Here is a 21694-nt window from a genome sequence, read left to right as displayed (position 1 = left end):
AGCAAGAAGTAATCTTAACTGCTGAGCCATCTCTCAAGCCTCAAATACGAGCACACTTAACAGTTTTAAACTTGAGAAACTGAGTTGTTTGCAGAGAGCTTCATTCCATTGGTGATCCAAACAATCATGTAATTAAGTTTCCATGCTTGGCTTCCAGATTAAATTATCATGAATTTTCTAATATCTAGGTAGAGGATAGTACCTAAGACCGTTATTTCATAACCCGTAGCTGTTTAGTACGTTAAAATTGGCATTTTCTTCTTTTCCGGTATCTTCATAGACTATGTATGAATGAGTGTGTCACATTTATTAATATTACACACACAAATTAGTTAAGGAAAGCCTGAGTATAATTTAATTATTCTGAGGCTGTTTTGATGTATTGTGAAATAAGAGAAGAATAATTTCTATTACATAAGGGTTAGGAGGTGTCAGTATTCTTCTAATATATTAAAAACAAATTAAAGTCTTTTTTTTTTGTTTTTTCGAGACAGGGTTTCTCTGTGGTTTTGGAGCCTGTCCTGGAACTAGCTCTTGTAGACCAGGCTGGTCTCGAACTCACAGAGATCCGCCTGCCTCTGCCTCCCTAGTGCTGGGATTAAAGGCGTGCGCCACCACCGCCAGGCTCAAATTAAAGTCTTTATGATCCCATTTCTCTCTCTCATTTTGAGGATCTGATCTTGAAACCCAATTTTTGCACTAGTGTCCCTATTAAAATCTTTGTCTTTAAGGGAGGGGTGAGCCATTTCCTCAGGGCCTGTTTCGGAGCCCGAAGTTTGTATCCAAAAAGAAAACTTAGGATAAGTGCCACAGACCTCATACGCTAGTTCCGCCTGGACCAGTCTACATGTGTCCTATTGTGACACTCAGCATTTCTGTTCCATTCCCATGGAGTACAAACTTCTGTTATTGCAACCTGTTCTTATGTTCTTGGGTCTAATGTTCCTTACAAAATCATATATTTTTGCTAAGAAAGTAAACACAGGTGAAATTAAACTACAAGTAAATTAAACACATGTATGTCACAAGTAAAATCTGTAGAAATAATAATTCATCAAGATTTGGAACTGGTCAAAGGAACGGCAAACAACTCCATTCTATTTCTTCTTCCTAATACTACTAATAATGTCATAAATAAAAAACGAAGATCTACTTTTTACTTCCCATTTACAAAATACAAATAAGATGCCAGTGGAAAGAACATTAGGTGTTGGAGAACTTGGGGGAAAGATGGGAGGCAGAAGAAGAGAAATTAGTTTTAAATAAAATTTATTTCATCGAATCCAGTTAACTTCCACAAACAGAACCCATTCAAGTACATTTTAAAGCGATACTAGCCTGAGAGAAAGATACTGTCTTTCAGAGATAAAACGGGTGTAAGACATCTAAGAAAACCTGTTTGTTTGTCCATAGCAGAGGAAACCAACACAGAACAAAGAATAAGTAAGAAGATAAGAATCAAACTGAGTGCCTTGAAAGGTCTCTATCATCTTTCAAACTCTGGCATTTAAAAAAGTATATATAATAGCTTTCATGAAATGTTCTGGACATATTTGAAACACAATTAAAGTTTATATACACTGGATAAAATCCAAATGTTTAAGGAGGGGTATTGAAACCTAGAAACAGAAGTGAGGCACAACTCTGCCGCTAAAACCTTCAAGAACACGGAAAGGATGCGCTGCCGCCGTAGCACTAAACTTGGCCTTGTTGTTGCTGGAGGACGCATTGTGTGCATGCAGGAGAAGGGGAGGCAGCACATAAGGCTGATGGGTTCCTGGGAAAACACACTTATCAGCACCTGCAGACCTGCCACTCAAGGGTGGGAAGAGCAGGGCGCTGAGAGCAGAAAATACCTTGACCAAAAATGTTGATAAAAGCCTGGTACAGTCCTACATCTTTGTGATGAGCTTCCTGGAGCAAAAGAAAAAATCTCCCCCTCATGATGACAGAACTTTGAGGTCCCCTCCCCCTTTTAACGTCCCTTTATAAATAAAACAATTCTTCATCATGTCAGGTTTCAAAGAAGTAGATAGCAGATGAGGATTAACAGGTAAGAACTTAAAGCCTGCAATATGACTTTAGACAGAACCCAAAATTCACTTTTCTTAAGTAGGTTAGGAGATTTAAGGGCAAAATAGAGACAGCTGGGATTTCACATCAACCAGAAAAGAATTTACAACCATCATTAAACAGCATAAATGTGCACAAGGAAACAAATTCTGGATATTCATGGTTCCGAATGCATATTCCCTGAAGGATCTGCATCGTTCCGCAGGGTCATGAACGGGGAATGTGGGTTTCAAATAAAACTAAGGAAATGCATAGATATCTCCATTTTCAATAAATATTGGAAAGGGTACATGAATATTCGCCATCTAGGTACATGTTTGCTCATGAGATCCCGTGCTGTGAGAACTCCGGCTTGAGTCCATGGGGACGAGCTACTACACATACTTAGGAACTTGGTATGAAATAGCAACAGCAATAAAAAAAAAAACCCACTTTACTAACTAAAATATTATGACACCCTAGGATTTTAAAGAGAGAAATAAAGATTATACTTATTTTTAAATACGAAGACTCTTAGGATTTAATAGGGACCCAACTTGAAGCCAAAAATTGGATGCAATTTTATTACATGCTCGGAGAAACATGGCCCGAAATGACAGTTATTTTAGCTGGCTCTTTAACCTAGGGATGTATTTCAGAAATTTATGCAATGAAGGTTAGAACACTCAGAGTTAAAACACACGCAGCAATTTTTCTTTTTCCTCAAGTTACCAAGCTCTTTTCTCTCGCATTACTCCAGCAATAAATCCTGCTGGTTCCATGCATTTTCCTTTTCGTAAATCGTCCCCTTCTTTGCGCCCTGCCGCATTGCATGCTGGGCCACACTTCTCAAATGCTCCATCTTCTTCATCAACATGACCTCTCCCACTGGGCTCTCCTCTCTTTGTACAAAGTTAAATGTTGATGTTGCCAAGGCTGTTCTTCCCTCTGTGAATCCCCTTATTCTTATCCCATATCACTCACTTAAAAATTTCCAGGAACTTTAAACTTAGGCTATAGAAGACACTATAAAATCTATACTACCATGCCACAACTGTCCATTATTTTCTGGACCTGGGTTGCCCAGTGGGTGGCCAGTAGTCCGTCATTTGTAGCCTTCTGCTTGTCAATTATATTAAATGGCTTTAAGAGTCATTCGTTCTTATTGGGCACGTGCCAACTCTCGGTAGCATTCCTTCTTTGTCATGTCAGCTTGCTTTATTACGTTATCTCCTTGTCACCTTTTAGATGGACCTTACTAATAATCTCACTGATGCCCGCGATATCACAGGTCTACTCTGCCTAAGATGCCTATGTGACTACATTATCCTACTACTGATAATCTCTGAAGGTAGACTTCATTACAAAAAAGCCCTAATTTATTATCGTCGCCCCCTTGGCCCAGTTTTGAAGATTGTCCACTGTAAACCCTATTCTTGCACTAACAAGAATGCCAAACTATCTGGCTACTGTGACCCTTGCTGCTTTTCCTAAGGCAACCATCGTACTTCCCTTTGAGCCCCTTGCAACTCCTGCCAAGTTAGAAAACGTTAACCAGAGTATCTCAGCCTCTGAGAATTGTCCTTTTCTCTCTCTTCAAGCAGGACAATGTGGTCCTCTCTTTGAAAGTGTGCTTCACATTCAAAGAGGTCCCTGAGACTTAGGACTGTCCCAACTGAGGAGCATACAGATGACCCATAGCTTTGCGTCAGTGCCCATTTGTTGAATCAATAGCCTGCCTGGTATGGTTTTAAAGCTATCCTTCTGCCGTTTTAAATAGTGGAATGTAATTAAACGGTCAAATGACTTTAACCATGTGCCCACAGCTGGTTTAGCACTGTCAGGCAACGGCTAGAAAGCAGTCTGTACAAAATATTTTCTTTTTTTTAATGTATTGTTTTTCTCTGCATATTTTACTTCAAAGCCCTTATTAGTTAGATTCAGAATTATAATTGTGACACATAAATTAAGATGTGTGTAATTCTTAAATCTGGAAGATTCAACTCATCTCAATGACCTAATCTCGTCAAGAGGGAATCAGATTTTTGTCATTTGTTGGTCCTGGAAGAGGAATATGAGGACAGAGGGAGAAAGACAAAATATTTTTATATTTATTTATTAAATAATAACATATTTAAATAATTTATTTATTATTTATACTATATCACATATAGAAATAAAATTAGTGTACCAAATAACAGGAAACTAAGACATGTGTGTTAGTCTCTAAAAATAATACAAGAAGATAAGAGAAAAACTTTGGGAATAAGAAATCATTAAGAAGTAATTAAATTGAAAGAAAGAAACGATTAATTCTACCATGGAGAAAAAGCAAATCAGGGATTGGGTCTTGGAAGTCTCCCAGTTTGTAAGAAATGGAAGTTAATGGGACATGAGGTAAGAAATCAAGCGACAACTTGTACAGAGGGGGAGGCAGAAGGAAAAACTGAAAAAATGGAGAGTATTTGGGGTACTCATGACAGATACTTTCATAATTATTCCAAAGGTCACTCATATTAAAATAAGACCCAAAAAGATAAGAATCCACACACAGGGTACATAAGTACAATTCTAAGTAAACGGAGGAGTTAAAAGGAAAAACGGGTACCTGCTTGACTAGGAATAGATGTGCCAATACTAATTAGTTCTTTGTGCAGAGAAATGCTGCCCAGTAAACAAAGATTATAAAACGATAAATAATCAGTGCTCCATTGCTCATGTTCACAAATTCTTGCATATCTGTATATCTAAGATGGAATTCTCCTCAACCATGCAAGCAGCTGCCCTGCTAAATAACCATTTACTTCTCAAAACTCTTTCAGTATTGTTATCTTGTTAAATATTGGACCCTAAACCACGATGTCAAGAGTTTCCAGTCTCAGTCACTGCCTGCCCTATGTAGTTATTTTTTTTTTTTAATCAATTTGACACAAATTGGAGCTATTTAAGAAGAGGGAACCACAACTGAGAAAATGTCACTGTAAGATCAGCCTGTAGGCAAGTCTCGGGGGGCATTTTCCCGACTGATGATTGATGAGAACCCAGATCATTGTGGGGGGTGCCATCCAAGGGCAGGTGGTCCTGGGTTGTATCAGAAAACAGGTTGAGCAATTTACATTAAAGCTACTGAAATATGGAAAGAAAAAATTATTCTCATGCATATGGAGACTGGTCAACTTTTCCAGTAAAAGACCAGAGAAATGAGCCCACTTCATGGGAGGGGTAGGTGAGGAAAGGTAAGACAGTGTCCTGCTATTAGTCAGGATATTTTAGTGTAGTGTAACCATGGATATAGTCATCATGCTAAGAAGATGATGTCTGCTGTGAGATTGTATTGTCTATGTATAAAACAGGCGGGCTGCACCCATGAAATCTCAACAGCATGGTCATCTGGACAAGACCTTCACAACGGCAATACCACCTGACTGGCCAACAGGGATGAGGGAAATTTCACAAAGCCCCACCTTTAGATGAAGAGCTACAGACAATCCATGGCTGCTAAGACAGGGAGACTCAGTCTTCCCCAGGGACAAGTGTTTGGTAGGTTAGTCAGTGCCAAGCAGTAAGACCTAAATCCATACTAACAGAACTAACATGACTTTGTGGTCATGGTTATAACTCATGATGAGTCTTTGGACTGACACAGAAAAAAAATAAATCCTTATAGCGAAGGAGGAGCAACATAAAATGCCTGCATTTAGATGTACACACACAATTTGTATAAATATATATTTCTGTGAAAGAGCAGCATTCGGGCCTTTTAGGTGACGCTTGGATAGGTGAGGTGATGGTGCCATGTGGCTTAACTGTCACTGGTAGCAAAGGTAGTGTGCACCTCAGTAAAAAGACTGATACAGAAAGAGGAAGTGTCTATCTGATGATCACACAATAATGATGTTGGAATAACTGGTCAGCAGTTTGGGAAAATGTTAATCTGTAGCTCCACTGAAAACATGTTCTGATTTGGCTTGAAGTTTAATGCTGGGAAGAACAAAGGGATAGGCTAGGCAAACAGCAGTCTCTCCTGTTGATATGAAAGGACTTTTTACAATACAGCAAGAAAAAGAAGATTCTCAGAGACTCGTGAGAGGCATGTATGCCATCTAAAAATCCTTACTACTGTATTAAAATTAACACGTAAAGTTAAAACTTAAAAATAAGGAATTACTTAAAATGAATTTGACAGACAAATTTACTCAATAAAAAATAAAGTCTGGCCATCTTGTCTGCTTGCAATTTCCAGGAGGATTCTTTGGGTTCGCCTTATTACTTAGCTTCTCTAGAATCTCAAACTATAGGCTCAATGTTTTTGTTTATGGCTAGAATCCACTAATGAGTGAGTACATACCATATTCATCTTTTTTGGGTCTGGTTATCTCACTCAGTATAGTGTTTTCCATTTCCATCCATTTGCATGCAAAATTCAAGATATCATTGTTTTTTTTTTTTCTGCAGAGTAGTACTCTAATGTGTAGATGTGCCACACTTTCTTTACCCATTCTTCCATTGAGGGGCATCTAGGTTGTTTCCAGGTTCTGGCTATTACAAATAATGCTGCTATAAACATAGTTGAACAAATGCTTTTGTAGTATGATTGGGCATCTCTTGGGTATATTTCCAAGAGTGGTATTGCTGGATCCTGAGGTAGGTTGACTCCCAATTTTCTGAGAAACCACCACACTGATTTCCAAAGTGGTTGCAAAAGTTTGCATTCCCACCAGCAATGGACGAGTGTTCTCATTACTCCACATCCTCTCCAACATAGGCTATCATTAGTGTTTTTGATTTTAGCCATTCTGACAGGTGTAACATGGCATTTTGATTGGTATTATTTATAAAGTAATAATAATAAAAGTAAAACATCATATCAGTTTTATTTGTACCATAAAACAAAGTAGTTATAAATCCATCAAGATACATACAACACTTTTTCAAAGTTATTCGTTTTAGAATAATTTTTAAAAAGTGTTGTATGTATCATGATGGATTTATAACTAATTTAAAAATTATTTGTTTTAACCATGATGGAGAAACCCACAGAAACATCTGACCCGAGCAAGTGGGAGCTCACTAACTCCAGACTGACAGCTGGGGTACCTGCATAAGATCAAACTAGGCTCTCTGAATTTGGGAGACAGTTGTGTGTCTTGGGCAGTTTGTGGTTCACTAGCAGTGGAGCCATTATTTATCGCTAAAGAATGAACTGGCTCTTTGGAGCCCCTTTCCTATGCAGGGATGCCTTACTCAGCCTAGATACAGTGGGAGGGCCTACCTCAAGTGATGTGATGGACTTTGTTGACTCCACATGGGAGGCCTCACCCTCTCTGAGGAGTGAATTGGGGGAGGGGGGAAGAGGGAGAGGGAACTGGAAATGGCATATAAATAAAATTGTTTTTAAAGAAAGAGAAAGAAAAAGAAAGAAAAGAAAGTCACCTACTCAAATAGCAAAATTAATAGCTCCCTCAGAGAAAAGGCAAATGCAAATAGAAAATGTCATTTGAAAAGTCTTTCAGCTTCACTGATCTCCAAAGTCTGGGAGGTTTATCAATAAGGTAAAACACAGTGCACATGAAATCTGCTAGATTACAGACAAAGGAACAGCCAGTGCCAAGAAGAAGGCAGTGAACACACTTCTCTCGTAAACACTGACAAGGCTTACCACTGAAAAGGAAACAGAAATGCGTGTATGGGCTTTTGAAAGGTTCGAGTTGTTTACCAAGAATCCTTTGCTTCCACCAGTCTGCTCTAGAGCCACATTTTACAAGGCAGGCAGCGGATGAATGGTGATACTATTTACTGTTGGGGGAAAAAACAGAGACTCCAAAGTCTAAATCACCAGTTAGTCCAACCGCGTAATGAACACAGATTTAATGAAACGTCTTCACATAGGTGCTGGAGAGATGCCCGGTTGGTAAGAAGGTGTGCTGCTCTTGCAGAGGGCCCAGGTTAAATTAGGAGCACCCACAACTGGTGACTCGTAACTGCCTTCCTCTGAGGGCACCTGCACTCGTGCCCATAGACCACATGGAGACCCATGCCCATGCACACAACCTAATGCCAAAGTAAATACTGGAAAAGTATCTTTAGATATTAAAATAATGTGTGTTGCATATTTTTACTGTCATGGGAAAACAATTCCACCATGATGAATGGTAACTGGGGATCAAATTTTAAAGACATCTGTGACATTAACAACAAAAATTCTATAATAAGAAGGCTGTTGCTAATTCAGAATGGTTACTTTCCTACAGGTAATTAGTGATATTGGTTTTTATATTTAAATATTATCATGAGAATATAATAAATTTCAGTAAACACTTTTCAGACACAAAAGTTTGCTTGATTAAACAAAACTCTCATCTATTCTTAATATTCAGCAACACGCTTGTGTTAAATGATATTTGATTTGGTTTTTATGGTATTAGAAACTACAGACCAGACAAATGCATCACAACTGTAAAGCTAAGCATTCTTTCCAACAAAACAAGTGAGGAAAAGAGAAATGCCTTTTTTTTTCTTAAAAAGGAAACCTATCAAAATAATAGCTGTCTATCTGACCAAAACATTTAAAGAATTAAAGGAAGCATAAAATAACCCAGGCAGTGGTGGTGCATACTTTTAATCCCAACACTTGGGAAGCAGAGGCAGGCAGATCTCTGTGAGTTCAAGACCAGCCTGGGCTACACAGCGAGTTCTAAGACAACCAGGGGTAAAGAGAGAAAGAAACTCTATCTGGAAAAACCAAAAATAAAACAAACAAACAAAAAAAACCCAAAGCATTAACATTAATGAAAAATTAGAAGGGCCTACTAAATGATGTTTATCAAGTTCTGAAAGACCATAATTGTCAATCCAGACTATGATACTCAGCAAAATGATCTATTAACATTGAAGGAGAAATAAAATTTTCTCATGTTATCAACAGTGCCTCACAGTAAGTATACACACTCCTTCTCTTGGAAACTAAGCAATACACCTCTGATTGATAATTGGGTCAAAGAAGGAATCGGGAAGGAAATTAAGCACTCCTAGAACTGAATGAAAATCAAAATACAACATACCGAAATTGAAGAGGCACAGAGAAGGCAGTTCTAACAGGGGAGTTTACAGCGATAAGTGCTTATATCAAAATTTATTTTGTTTTATTGGGGGGATAGTTGCAGCGGCAGAGAGTGGATTTGAGGTGATGGGAGATGGATGGGATTGGATGCATGATGTGAAAGACACAAAGAATCAATAAAAAAAAGTTTAGAAAAAAATGAGAAATTGAAAGATATAATCAGAATCAGTTCTGGAACTAATGGAATAGAAATGAAAAATGCCAAGAATCCAGAAACTGAGGATTTGGTTCCTTGAAAGATGAATATGATCAACAACCTTTTACTCAAATTGATGAGAAGAAAGAATGAATATTCTCCTAATGAAACAGAAATGAAAAGGGAGAGATGACTGCAGGTAACAGTGAAATCCAAAAGATCTTAAGAATACATTTTTAAAACTTCTATTTGGCTAACTGAAAAAGTTTTAAAAAATTAATTAATTTTTAGGTTCCTAAAATATACCAAAAATTAAACAAAGATAAATTGATAACTTTTATTAATTAATAAACAGATCTAGAACCAGCAATGAGATTGATATTCTACTAAAAAGTTTCCCAACTCTAAATAGCCCAGGTCCAGAAGGATCCACTGCAGAATTATACCAAAACTTCAAAGAACTCATGCTAATGCTATCTAAATTATTCTAAAAAGTTATAAAGGTTTCCAGCTACTTTTAGGAAGCCAGTATTACTCAGACACTAAAACCAGATAAAGACACGACAGAATAAAGAAATTACACATTGGCCTTCCTGATGATTAAAAATGCAAAAAGAAAATGCAAGCAGACCAAATTCATCATGACCAAATTGTCTTCATTCTAGAGATGTGGGGATGATTCAATATAAATAAATACAATAAAAGTTACCAATCACATAAACTGACTCAGAGAAAGAAACTACAGGACGTTCTCATATGGTTCAAAAACAAAAATAAACCCTTTGATGAAATCCATAGAACATCAAGACATGGAAGAATCCAACCCTACATAGTAAAGACGTGCTAGATTGTTACGTGTGACAAAACTGAAGTCAACATCATGATTAAGGAGGAAAATACTCAGAGTGTTCCTACTAAGATTGGGAACACGTCAAGAGTGTCCACTCCTACACAAAATGGTGCTTAAAGTCTCAGCCAAAGCAAAGACAAGAGATGGAAATAAGACACATACGAATAGGAAAAGAAGAAAAGAAAGTGTTTATAGATGATGTGATTCTATATGTAAGAGACACTAATGACACTGGCAAAAACTCTTAGAGCCAATAAATGCTTTCCGCCTGGATACAGAATTAATACTTACTCTTAGGTAAGAAAGCATTCTTAATTAGTTGTTAAAAGACATCAGTGGTCTTCTCCAGCCCTGGACCCCTTCATGCTACAATACCAAACTGTCAAGGCAAGATGTGTCTACTGGTGTCATAGTGGTGAGATTGTTCCTTCCAACCTCAATCAGTCAACACTGAGGAAGATGGGGACAGAAAGAAAATGATCCAGAGGATGGGGGAGATGCTATAACATGCTGTCCTTTGGACATGACACGGATGTTGTACACATGAATTCATGGCAGCTGTTACTACTTGCACAAAACCCTCTCTCAAGGTCAAGTTGGTTAAGATTTTCAGCATGGTGGTAGTGGCGGGGCTCCCAAAGCCTCACGCCTCAGTCCTCTTGGTTGGCAGTTTCTCTCCCCTTCCCCTCTCTTTATAGGCTCCAGCTCAGTCCATGCCCACTCTGGACTCTCAAGATGTCTCTGCTTCTGGCTATGCTCTTTCATATATCTGCAACAAACCTTCTCCTCCACCATGCCTAGGAACAGGCAGGTCCTTTCCTTCCTTCCTTCCTTCCTTCCTTCCTTCCTTCCTTCCTTCCTTCCTTCCTTCCTTCCTTCCTTCCTTCCTTCCTTGCTAAAACCTAGGACCAGTCATGTCCTTTCCTTTTTTACTTCTCTCCCTCTCTCTCTCTCTCTCTCTCTCTCTCTCTCTCTCTCTCTCTCTCTCTCTCTCTCTCTCTCTCTTTCTCTCTCTTTCTTTCTTTTCATCTGGTTTTGAAAACTGGGAGTTGTTGGCTATTTAAACATTTTGGGCTCTTTTACTCCTTGCTCATTAATCAGGGGACGTTGCTACCTAGCTTGCAAATAAACCACAGAGGCCTATTCTTTCTTCTAAATGCCTGGCCTTAGCTTGGCTGTTTCTAGCCAGCTTTTCTTAACTTAAATTATCCAATCTACCTTCTGCCCCTGGGCTTTTTTTTTCTTCCTTCTGTAATCTTACTTTCACTCTTACTCCAAGGCTGGCTGGGTGCTGGGTGACTGGCCCCTTCTTTTCTTTATTAGTTTTGCCTGCCAGCCCTGCCTATCCTTTCTCCTGTCTTGCTATTGGCTGTTCAGCCCTTTATTAGACCCATCAGGGGTTTTAGACAGGCAAAGTAACACAGCTTCACAGAATTAAACAAATGCAACATAAAAGAAAGAATACAACACATCTTGGCATCATTAAAATAAATGTTTCACGGCATAAACAAATGGAACACATCTTAAAATACTATTTCACAACAGGAAGTGGCATAAATATACTCCCTCTCACGGAACCCGGTTGCTCTGAACCAAGCTGCTGATCTGACTCTCCTAAGGGATGTACAGATCATCTGCATCTGCTGGCTTTTGCCACCCATCAAATTCAAGTCTGGAGTCTGCCTCTTCAACCACTTTTTCCCTCCGGCTTAACTAACCATCAGTCTCTCCTCACCCATTTGGTAAGTGTCCTCCTTCCTTTCTCCGGCTCCTGGAGCCTACTACTCCCTAGGGGTGCTTTCCACCACCTGGACAACTTTCTCTCAGCTCTGGTCTCCTACACCTGTGTGGGTCTCCCTATTGAAGATGATTACCATCTCCTTTCCCCCTGCTCTCTCCCGGCTTTCTCTCACCTTCCGCTAGGAACTTTCATACTCCTGTAGCCCCACTAAGCTACATCTCTCTCTCACCCCAGCCTGCAGTCCCACTGAGTTCTATCTCACCCAAGACTGCAGTCTAGAAGCTTCTGCTCTCAGCTCCCCCTTGGGGCTTATAAGAATAGCCGCTACCCTGTGTACAGTGTTCCATTTTGTGGCTCTCTCTGTCTGCAGGGACTCAGATTTTATTAGCACAGCAGGGCCTCAGTACAGATTGATGGCCAAAAATTAGCACACTTGATTTCTAGATTCTCACAGACTGTAACAACTGCCACAGTACAAACAAATGATTCCCCAAATCTCTAAGATCTAAACCTCCTGTGTTCAATATGTTCCAAAGTCTCATTTCTACTTCCCACCATTAAAAATCTTTTATCTCTATGATTTTGGTGCACTATGCACTCAAAAAAATCTCTTGAGACTATACTGTAAACTCTATCTGAAGATTTGTAAGGATATTGGGTATGGTTAAAAAAAATCTATAAAGTCTAACAGAATTTGGTTTAAAACTTGTAACAAAAGGCTTATAGTTAATGCTTATGCATAAGTAATTTTAATTTGCTACAACATACTATTTATGTGATTGAACTCTAGTTTAAAATATACTGTTTATGGAACTTGGGTTCAACTCTTTTTTAGAAACTAGATGTTTTAAGCACCAACCACATAACTGGTAGCCATCTTTACTGAGATTAAAGGGTGCATGCCACGTGACTTCACCATCTTAAGATAACCTTATGGCATAAAATAACGGTTATAAAACCTATCAGTCTAACTGAGTTCTCTGCTTATCGTTGTATCCTCATTTAGACCAAGGAAACTACAGCAAGTCTCCAAAATGTTTTGAATTGATATAGATTTTTATGATTAAATATGATCAAAGTTTTTAAATTTGTAAGGTTATAAAAGTCCACCCAGATGAATAAAAGCTGACTTGGAGATTTTCACCTAACTACTTCTATGTCTTTCCAACTGTTCAACACAAGGCTTCCAAAAAGTTTAGATAAGTAACAATGTATGCTTGTTAAATAAGGTATATTTTATAAATTCCTAAGGCCTACTCAGGTTCACAGTAATATTTGTGTAGCTTCTTTGTCTTTTGTTACTTTGTTAAGCTTTAACTATTTGAATAGGTTAAGCTATACAAAAAACTGTGATATTCTACATTGGTAAGCGATGAAAAGATGAGGAAAGTTCCCTGTTACCCTATGGACTGCAAGTATGTTTTAAAGTTTATTGCATTTATGGTTTATTTGGATGCAAGAGAATCTTCAATTAAATATGAAACTCAAATTTTAAGGACCAAATTTAACAGGCATAAAGCTATAAAAATCCTAATCTTATAAAAACTACTGACATCATAAACTGTTAAAGGCAATTAAAACATACAAGTTAATGGTAAGTTAAATTCTTTAATGTTTTCGGAACTATACTTACAGTCATGTTAAATACTAAGGTAATGAATTACAGAAGTAAGCCTTATTTAGTTTCCTGTATGTGTTTTCGAAGTTAAGCCTAAAACAAGTAAATAAGTATACTTAATAAACAGATGGTCCTTGGACTCATTAGAGATCATAATTATAGAGACAAATGCACCACTCCTAACAGGAGCCCAGCGGTCTCCAAACAAGACATATGGGGCAGAAGGACTCCACCTGAATTGCTGTGACACTAACCACTGGGATAATCTGCTTCCACACCTCACCTGCCTCCTGTCCCACTCTGTCTGTAAGGTCAGTCCCCTCAAGTTCCTCTACAGGAAAACTCTCTCAGACCTGGGTCTGACGATCCAAGGCCCACTGCCCTGTATGGTAGCTGAAGATTGAATGTTGTCCTACATGACAACCGGAGACCTAGAGTCCCAAGGAAGCCATGGAAAAGGGAGCCTAGGGCAACCATTTCGGTAATGGGAAAGTCTCTGTTATTTTCATTGCTAATAGGCTATTTGGATTATACCCCCTAAAGTAATGTATCCTTCTCAGACCTCAGATGACAATGACAGCTAACTGTAGTTTTAACTGCCACAAGCATGTTAGCTCCTCCCCTGGGGCTACAGCTGCCTTTCCCCCACCTCCTAAGTAATAAAACAGGCCTTGGGCCTTGGGGAGAGTCTCCAGCTGAGAAAGATACTTCCCCCCCCCTTTTTTTTTACCATACTCTAAAAAGAGATAAAACTCCCAAAATAACTTTTTAGTATTCTTTCTCCCCTTCCCCTTAAAGAACTTGCTTTACAATGACTGCTCTTGGCAATCAGCCACCTGTGTCTCATAGTCAATGATTGGATAAAAAGGTTTAAAGTATATTTTAGTTCTGAGGGTCTAAGCAAGTGCTCCATATAAATACAAGCTGAACAGGTCTGATGACATGAAAGATGAACTAAGTTGTGAAGGTCTAAAAAGGTGTTTTAGGATATGTAAATACAAGTGGTCACTGTCTAAGAGAGTGATTTAAGGTATATTTTTTAAAAATGAAAAATATTTCAGATATCTTCCCCTCTCTATGCTATTGCTATCTATGTTAAGACTTCAAAAGTTTAGAATTTTAGCAATCAATGGAGTTTTAATAAGCTATTACTCTAGTCTGATTAAAGTACTCCTACTACCATCGTGGTCACAAGCTGAAAATTTTAAATTTCCCTTGCTTGTCTTCTAAGTCCTTGGGTTATCTTCTAAGTATAGACATTAATGTGCTTCATATTGTGTTTAAAAAAAATCTGCCCAATCTATTCTTCTAGAGGGAGGAATGCGTGTTCATGTTTTTAACCCCAAATCATTCTTGGGTTCCTAAGCTTTTACTATGACTCAAAGGCATGAGTGAGTCTTTTCTGCAATGTAGATTTCAGTACAGATTGCAGATAGTGGCAATGCCAACATATCAAAAACTTTTATCCCCTTTTGTAAACTTAAAACAAATTCTTGTAAACTTTAGGGAATTGACTTGAATCCACCTCTCACAGGTCAAACAAACATGTTCTCCTGTCAACCAACAGCCTGAGTTTTCCTGCCTCCTGTCTATTGCTGAGGTGGGACTTCTCTCTCTTCCCTGCTCTTGGGACTCCCCTCCCCCAGCTATGGAGACCATGAGCCTAAAAGTTTCAAGTGGACATCCCAGATAAACTTTCCCCCCAAATTCCTTATTTTATCTTCTCCTTCTAGTCTATCTGTCCCAGTAGACTTCAACTCCCCCAGCTCCAGGTTTTCCCTAAAATCCACATCCTGGGGGCCTCAGAGTATCTAGTGCTACCCAGGTGGTCCAGCATCACACACAGCTCCAGTGCTGCCTGCACTTCCCAAGCCCCAGATGGTCCCATAGCGCTTGGGCAGCCAGTGCAATAGCCTGTTCTCCCTGGACTCTGCTAGCATTCCAGCTTTCCCCAATGACACCCCCATGTCAACAGGATCTAGGCATAAAAGATTATGTAGCCCCTTATCATTTATTATGAACAACAGGCTAAGGTGTTAGGTCTCAAGCCAGGAATAAATGAGATTTGCCTATTAACATATCAAAACAGACACTGAGCACCAGGTTTTCCCTGCATCCCTCAACTCCTACCTGTTACCTCCTGCCCCCTACCCTGAACTCTCCAGCCCTTTCTTGTATATTCCAGCCATTTTAGCTATGCCAGTCTTCTGGCCAGGCTGCCCCTCTTGGTTGGCAGTTCCTCTCCCTCTCCCCTCCTCCATCTCCTCACATGGTCCAGCTCAGTCTGGTCATGTTCAGACTCTCCCAGATGTCCCTGTCTCTGGCTATGCTTTTCCTCATTTATCTACAGTAAATTTTCTCTTTTATCATACATTAGGAGCAGTCATGTCCTTTTCTTTTTTCAAGTCATTTATGCCCTCAGAATTATTACTTTAAGAATAATTGTGAAATAAATCAATATCAATTTCTTAAACCAGAATATAATTTCTATTTTATACATATTTTGCATATACATTATATATAAATACAATATATATTTGACATGTACATATAAGGTAGATTTTACATTATATGTATGTATACATATATATAATATAAGCTGTAAAATCCAGTGTTCAGAAGCTGTGGTAAATGAGGTGGTATATACCTGTAGTTCTAGCACTTGGAAGGCAGAAGTCAGAAGATCAGAAATTCAAGGACTTCCTCAACTACATAGTGAATTTGATGTCAGCCTGGGATATGTAAGATGCTCTTTAAAAAATACACACACACACACACACAAACACACACACACATACACACACATACACACACATATTCAGAATATTCTGGTTTAAGAAATTTCTTTGATTTATTTCATAATTGATACCTTGTCTCTGCCATCCTGTAGACTGAACCCAGGGCTTCATGCAGGCTAGGCCAGCATATTTTTAACCAAATTTCATTCCCACTAGAGAACATTGTCTTAGGGTGTTTTATTATAGGGAATTCGTATCTCCTAGAGATGCAAGGTTTACACTCCCTTGGCAGAGCAGCTGCCATAGGGTCCTAGTCTTCTATAGATAGATATGGTGGCTATATGAGATGGTAAAAGGGATTAAAAAGTTTGATAGATTGTCAAAAAGAGAATTCAGACTTTCTCAGAAATATTATCTTTTGTAATCCATATTTGATAAAGGCCTTTGTGAGGGAGCTACACATCATAGGAGCATGAAGGAGGAAAAAAACAAAATACATTTTCCCGCAAAAGTGAGGGTTACCAAAGAGGAAAAAGAGAAAAATATAATACATAGATGGGATTCAACCTTCTATTGGAAGTAAACAAATTAGGCCTGGAGAGATGGCTCAGAGGTTAAGAGCACTGGCTGCTCTTCCTGAGGACCCGAGTTCAATTCCCAGCAACACAGGGTGGCTCACCAACATCTGTAATCATATCTGGTGCTCTCTTCTGCCCTGCAGGCATACATGCAGGCAGAATACTGTATACTTAATACATTTAGAAATAAAAGGAAACAGGTCTTCATTTACTCGATCAATGAATGCACACTGAGCAGCTAGCAGGTGTCTGGCCTTATAAAAATCCTTGAAAGACTATAGTAAGCAGACATGTTATCTGCTTTGAGGAAACCTGTGCCTCGCAGTTGGGGGCGGGGAGTAACAAGAAATTTAAAAGGACCCCAACGAACCCCATTGCTCTGTAGTGGTAGAAGGGCTAACAGGACTGACTGTCATGTAGGAAAACTTTGAGCCCCCCAAAGGACCACAGCTCGGGCATGGCAAGCAATCAAACTAAGGCTCCGGGGTTAACAGGAAGCCTGGCAGAAACACCTAGGGATGTGCGCAAAGGCACCTTGAGGACCATCCTCATGTTTATCCTATCCATATTGGATTTCAGCATCTTCTAGATGAGTGTCACTCTCTCTCAAGGATACAAACTAAAAGCCAAACACGTCATAACTATGTGGAATGTGCAAACAAAAACCGTAGCATTCGTGATGGCCCAGATGTTGTAGGTACACTCAACACAGGTAGGAATGGGCTTAGTTCTTCTTTATTTTTGTTTTTTATATGCAGGAGTGTTCTGCCTACAGTGTCTGTCAGTTCACTACCTGTACACGATGCCATCAAAGTCCTCTGGAGCTACAGACTGTGAGCCACCATGTGGGTTATGGGGATTGAAGCCAGGTCCTGCGGAAGAGCAACCAGTGTTCTGAACCCACTGAACTATCCTTGCAGCCCCCAACAGGATCGGTTTTTGAGGGAATAGATGAGAAACTTCCCAAGAAACACAACAGTAGCTGCAAACACTCGCTAGATTTTTGTGTGTGCTGGGCACGCCGCCAGGTTCTTTACATAGATCATCTCCTGCTACTCCCTCCACAAGTGGCAGAAGTGTTTAAGTACCACACAGATGCAGAGACACACGCTGTTAGACTCAAGTGTTTCCCTGAAGCCACACAAATGGTAAGGTGCAGCTGGCCTGGAACCAAGGTAGGGTAGCTCCAGCTCCTGTCTGTGTACTTCACCCCTGCTCTCTGCTGCTCTAGAGAGTCTGGGAGACGCTGCTGCTGTCGTGGGGAGTACTTCACACAGTGTGATTCCCATCTGCTCACGTCGATGTCGGATCAAGCCGCCAAATAGCTTCCAGCATAGAACGAGATGATTACTGCATCTTAGATGAAAGAATGGACGTATGGTCCGATGTTTGTCACCGTTCTCCAGAATTCCTACCAGGCTTCCAGTCTTCCTCATTAATAGAGAAATTCAACTGAGGTGGCGTGCAGCCTTTAAACCCAGCAGTCAGGAGGCAGCAGCAAGTGGATCTCTAAGTTCAGGGCCAGCCTGGTCTAAACACAGCAAGTTCTAAGCCAGTCAGTGATATGCAGTGAGACCTCATTTCAAAAAGGAGAGAAAAACACAAATAAATACAACAGCAAACATACATCCTAGGAATTTAAAACACAATAATTAACTCCTTGGGTAACTTCCGACTCTAATTTATCTGTGTTAGTTTTCATTGCTGTGGCAACGTACCAAGGGCAAACAATACAACCTACAGGAATGAAACATTTATTTTGACTCAGTTTCAGAGGTTTCCTTCTGCAGTAGATGGGTCCAGCTGCTCTGGGTATCTAGAGAGGTGCAGAACCATGGAGATGCAGCAGGGGAACTATCTCAGGTAGGGCAGGAGGAGGCGAAGAGATGGAAAGTGAAGTTTGAGGTCCAACATGCACTCCAAAGGCACAGTCACCCCCCCACGGGGCCCAACATCATTAAATTCTGTCTCATTCAAGCTGTGCCACAGGCTGGGACCAAGTCTTTCTCGCGAGGCATTTGGGGGTCATTCAAGATTCTACATCTAACATATCTCAAATGTTCTTCCCCTTAAGCCATCTAGTGAGGGCAGCTCTTGTGTTAAGGGGGAAGTACTTGTGTTTGGGCATACAGAACAGTTAACTTGGGAGGAGCCATCTTCACAGCAATGATGAAAGCTCAACAGGGTAACTGTGACCATTGCTTTCCTCAAAGGAATCTAAGAAATGGGGAGAGCACCACATCTCAAAAGATCCTGGTCCACCTCTCCTCATACAGCTCCAGGGACTTCGGCCCTTCTCTGTTAGCCTATTGGGCTGTGAGACACAGAGCAAAACAGGTCAATAGTCTATTCTTCAGAGGGCTGAGGTTTAAGGTTCTAGTCTCAGAGAATGAACTGTCCAATGAATTCCCCCAACGATACCCATAAACACAGCAGACCACTTCAAGAATGACAGGGACAGTGACTTCAGGGACTTCAGGGGTACTACTTTGCTTCTCTGTTGCTGTGAGGAAACAGTGACCAAAAGTAACTTTAGGGAAGGGTTTATTGAGCTTACAGATCACAATATACCAACAAGCAAGCAAAATCAAGGCAGGAACTCAAGACAGGAACCTGGAGGCAGGAATTGAAGTAGAGACCATGGGGCAATGTGCTTACCGGCTTTTTCTCAATGACTATCTCAGAAGGCTTTCTTATAGCACACAGGACCACCTGCCTAGGGTCACTGCTGTATCTTCAAAGATAATGAAAATTTCACAATCTAAACACCTATGTTATCTCTCCCCATGCCCAACCTAATAGCATACAGTAATTCTGCTTAAGTTTCAAGCCCATTCCTGGCTGTTGGCAATTCTCAGAACTAGAGAGGAGTTACTGATTCCTGTTCAAGCATTTTAGATTTTAAAAATAGGAACAAGTAACACCCTAAAATACAGATGTTTAAAAGTATCACATCTGGGACTAAAGAGATTGATCAGTGGTTAAAGAACACTTGCTTCACAATTATGATGACCTGAGGTTGCACCTCGGCACCCACCTAACAGACCCACCTAGTCTCTTATGCCTGAGCCTGAACCCCAGCATTTTGGGGACTGCAGTGATGACAGGGGTATTGCTGGGGTCTGATGGCTAACAACTTAGCTGAACAAACTGAACTCCAAGTTCAGGGACAGAACTAGCCTCAAAGGAATAAGGTGGAGATGGAAAGAGGAAATGCACAATGTCCTCCTCTGGCTTACGCACACGGAGAGGTACACACACACACACACACACACAGAGTCACATCCATTTTGCAGCTCCAGTGAAACAGTAACAACGAGCTGGGTAATTGAGAACTTAGAACTCACACTTGAGTCACAATCATAAACTTTAGTTTATATTGAGCAAAAATATTAGCACTCTGAAACCCACCAGACTGCCTGAGGACTTGTTTCTCTCCCTCTGCTGCCAGCATTTCATTAGGGAAAGGGCTTTGGCTCGTATCTATCCTAATGCACAAACAAAATCCATTCCCGGCTAGCTCAGTAGATTCTCAGTGTGCTGCCACGTCACAGGGAAGGGAAGAGAGGTAACCATTTCACCTTCCATCCAGGATGGGCCATGAGCCCTCGTTGCCTTTATTTTGGTAAATTCTGTTCCTGGAATAAGTGGGAAATTGTTTTACAGGAGAAAAACACAGTGCCTAAACCAAGGCGATCAATGAAAAACTTCAAAATTCAAACATTATATTAAGAGAGTTCAGTTAATTCAAGTTCTCAAGTTGTTTATTTCATTTTCTTTTTTTTTTGGTATTTTTGCTTATTTGTCAAAAGGTACTTTTGACGCTCTGGCCACAGAGCCCTTCCTCCCTCCCACACCCTGGGGAAAACAGCCTTATTTTTCTCACACCTCTCTCCTTTGTTCTCCTCTGATGAATTTTTCCTTCTTCAGAACTGAAAGAAAGCAACAAACACAGTTCCGAAGGAAACAATGGGCTACATATTCAAAGCTTTGTTTCCAAATTACAGCCTTCGTGTTTGATTGAGCTGATTCCACGAAGTGGCAAAAGGCCGGGGCCCTTTGAAAAGCATCTGTAATGAAGCTGAGAAGGAAAGGAAAGCATTAGCAGATCTGCAGGCGCACAGGTATATGCTGTGTGAATCATTAGGAGTGGGCATAGAGTACCTACTGCAGTACCAACGCACAAAGGGGTACAGCGCATTAACGAACCAATACCCCCGCTGGGCTCAGGGTAAGTAAGTGTAGTCAATGGTTTGGGGAGGACGTTCTGGTGGACCTCCAGTGCATCCAGATCTCGTTCAACGAAGCTTTCCGGCTTTAGTTCCCGACTAGAGACAGCCCTGAGCTGTCAGCTTCTTCAGACATCGCCTCAGCTGTGGAGAACAGTCCACACAGTTCTCACCGCGGTTTCAAGTCCAGTTTCCACGTTCTGAGTCCAGAGGACCCGATGGGTTACACCGTCGTCAGCTCCAGGGCTCATCTAATTGCTTCTGCCAATCTGCTTCCGACTCCCCTTTCCTTACAAGTAGACATCAGAACCCCCTCCCCCCAGCAACATTTCATTCTAGCCTCCTGCTCAGTTCCTCAAGGAGAACTCTGCCTGCAAGCGCCATCCTAGTGATGGAAGAATCAGGATATCACATGGTTATTTTGTTTTTAAAGTTGACAGACCATTTTGCAATTTATATAATTTTCTGTTAACAGAAACAAAAGGCTTAGGGAAAACTTATCCATTTCCAATAGGAAGTCTTGGTATGGATTTTAGTGCTTGAACACTGACCTTCCTGGAACTGGAAACGGTGAGCTGATAAAATTGTGCTAGCAGGGTAGAGACTGGGGAGCAAGGGCAACATAGGAAGAG

General features: G+C 40.2%; 1 protein-coding gene across 3 annotated transcripts in view; it reads right to left on the bottom strand.

Annotated features, from left to right (window-relative positions):
- Trpc4 (transient receptor potential cation channel subfamily C member 4) overlaps positions 1 to 21694 on the bottom strand; it is a 157085-nt gene that overhangs the window by 118828 nt on the left and 16563 nt on the right. The gene's annotated exons all lie outside the window — the stretch shown is intronic.

This window comes from Microtus pennsylvanicus, chromosome 16 (genome assembly GCF_037038515.1).
Source record: "Microtus pennsylvanicus isolate mMicPen1 chromosome 16, mMicPen1.hap1, whole genome shotgun sequence".
In the NCBI taxonomy this organism is placed as follows: domain Eukaryota; kingdom Metazoa; phylum Chordata; class Mammalia; order Rodentia; family Cricetidae; genus Microtus; species Microtus pennsylvanicus.
This window is presented reverse-complemented; position numbering and strand designations above follow the sequence as displayed.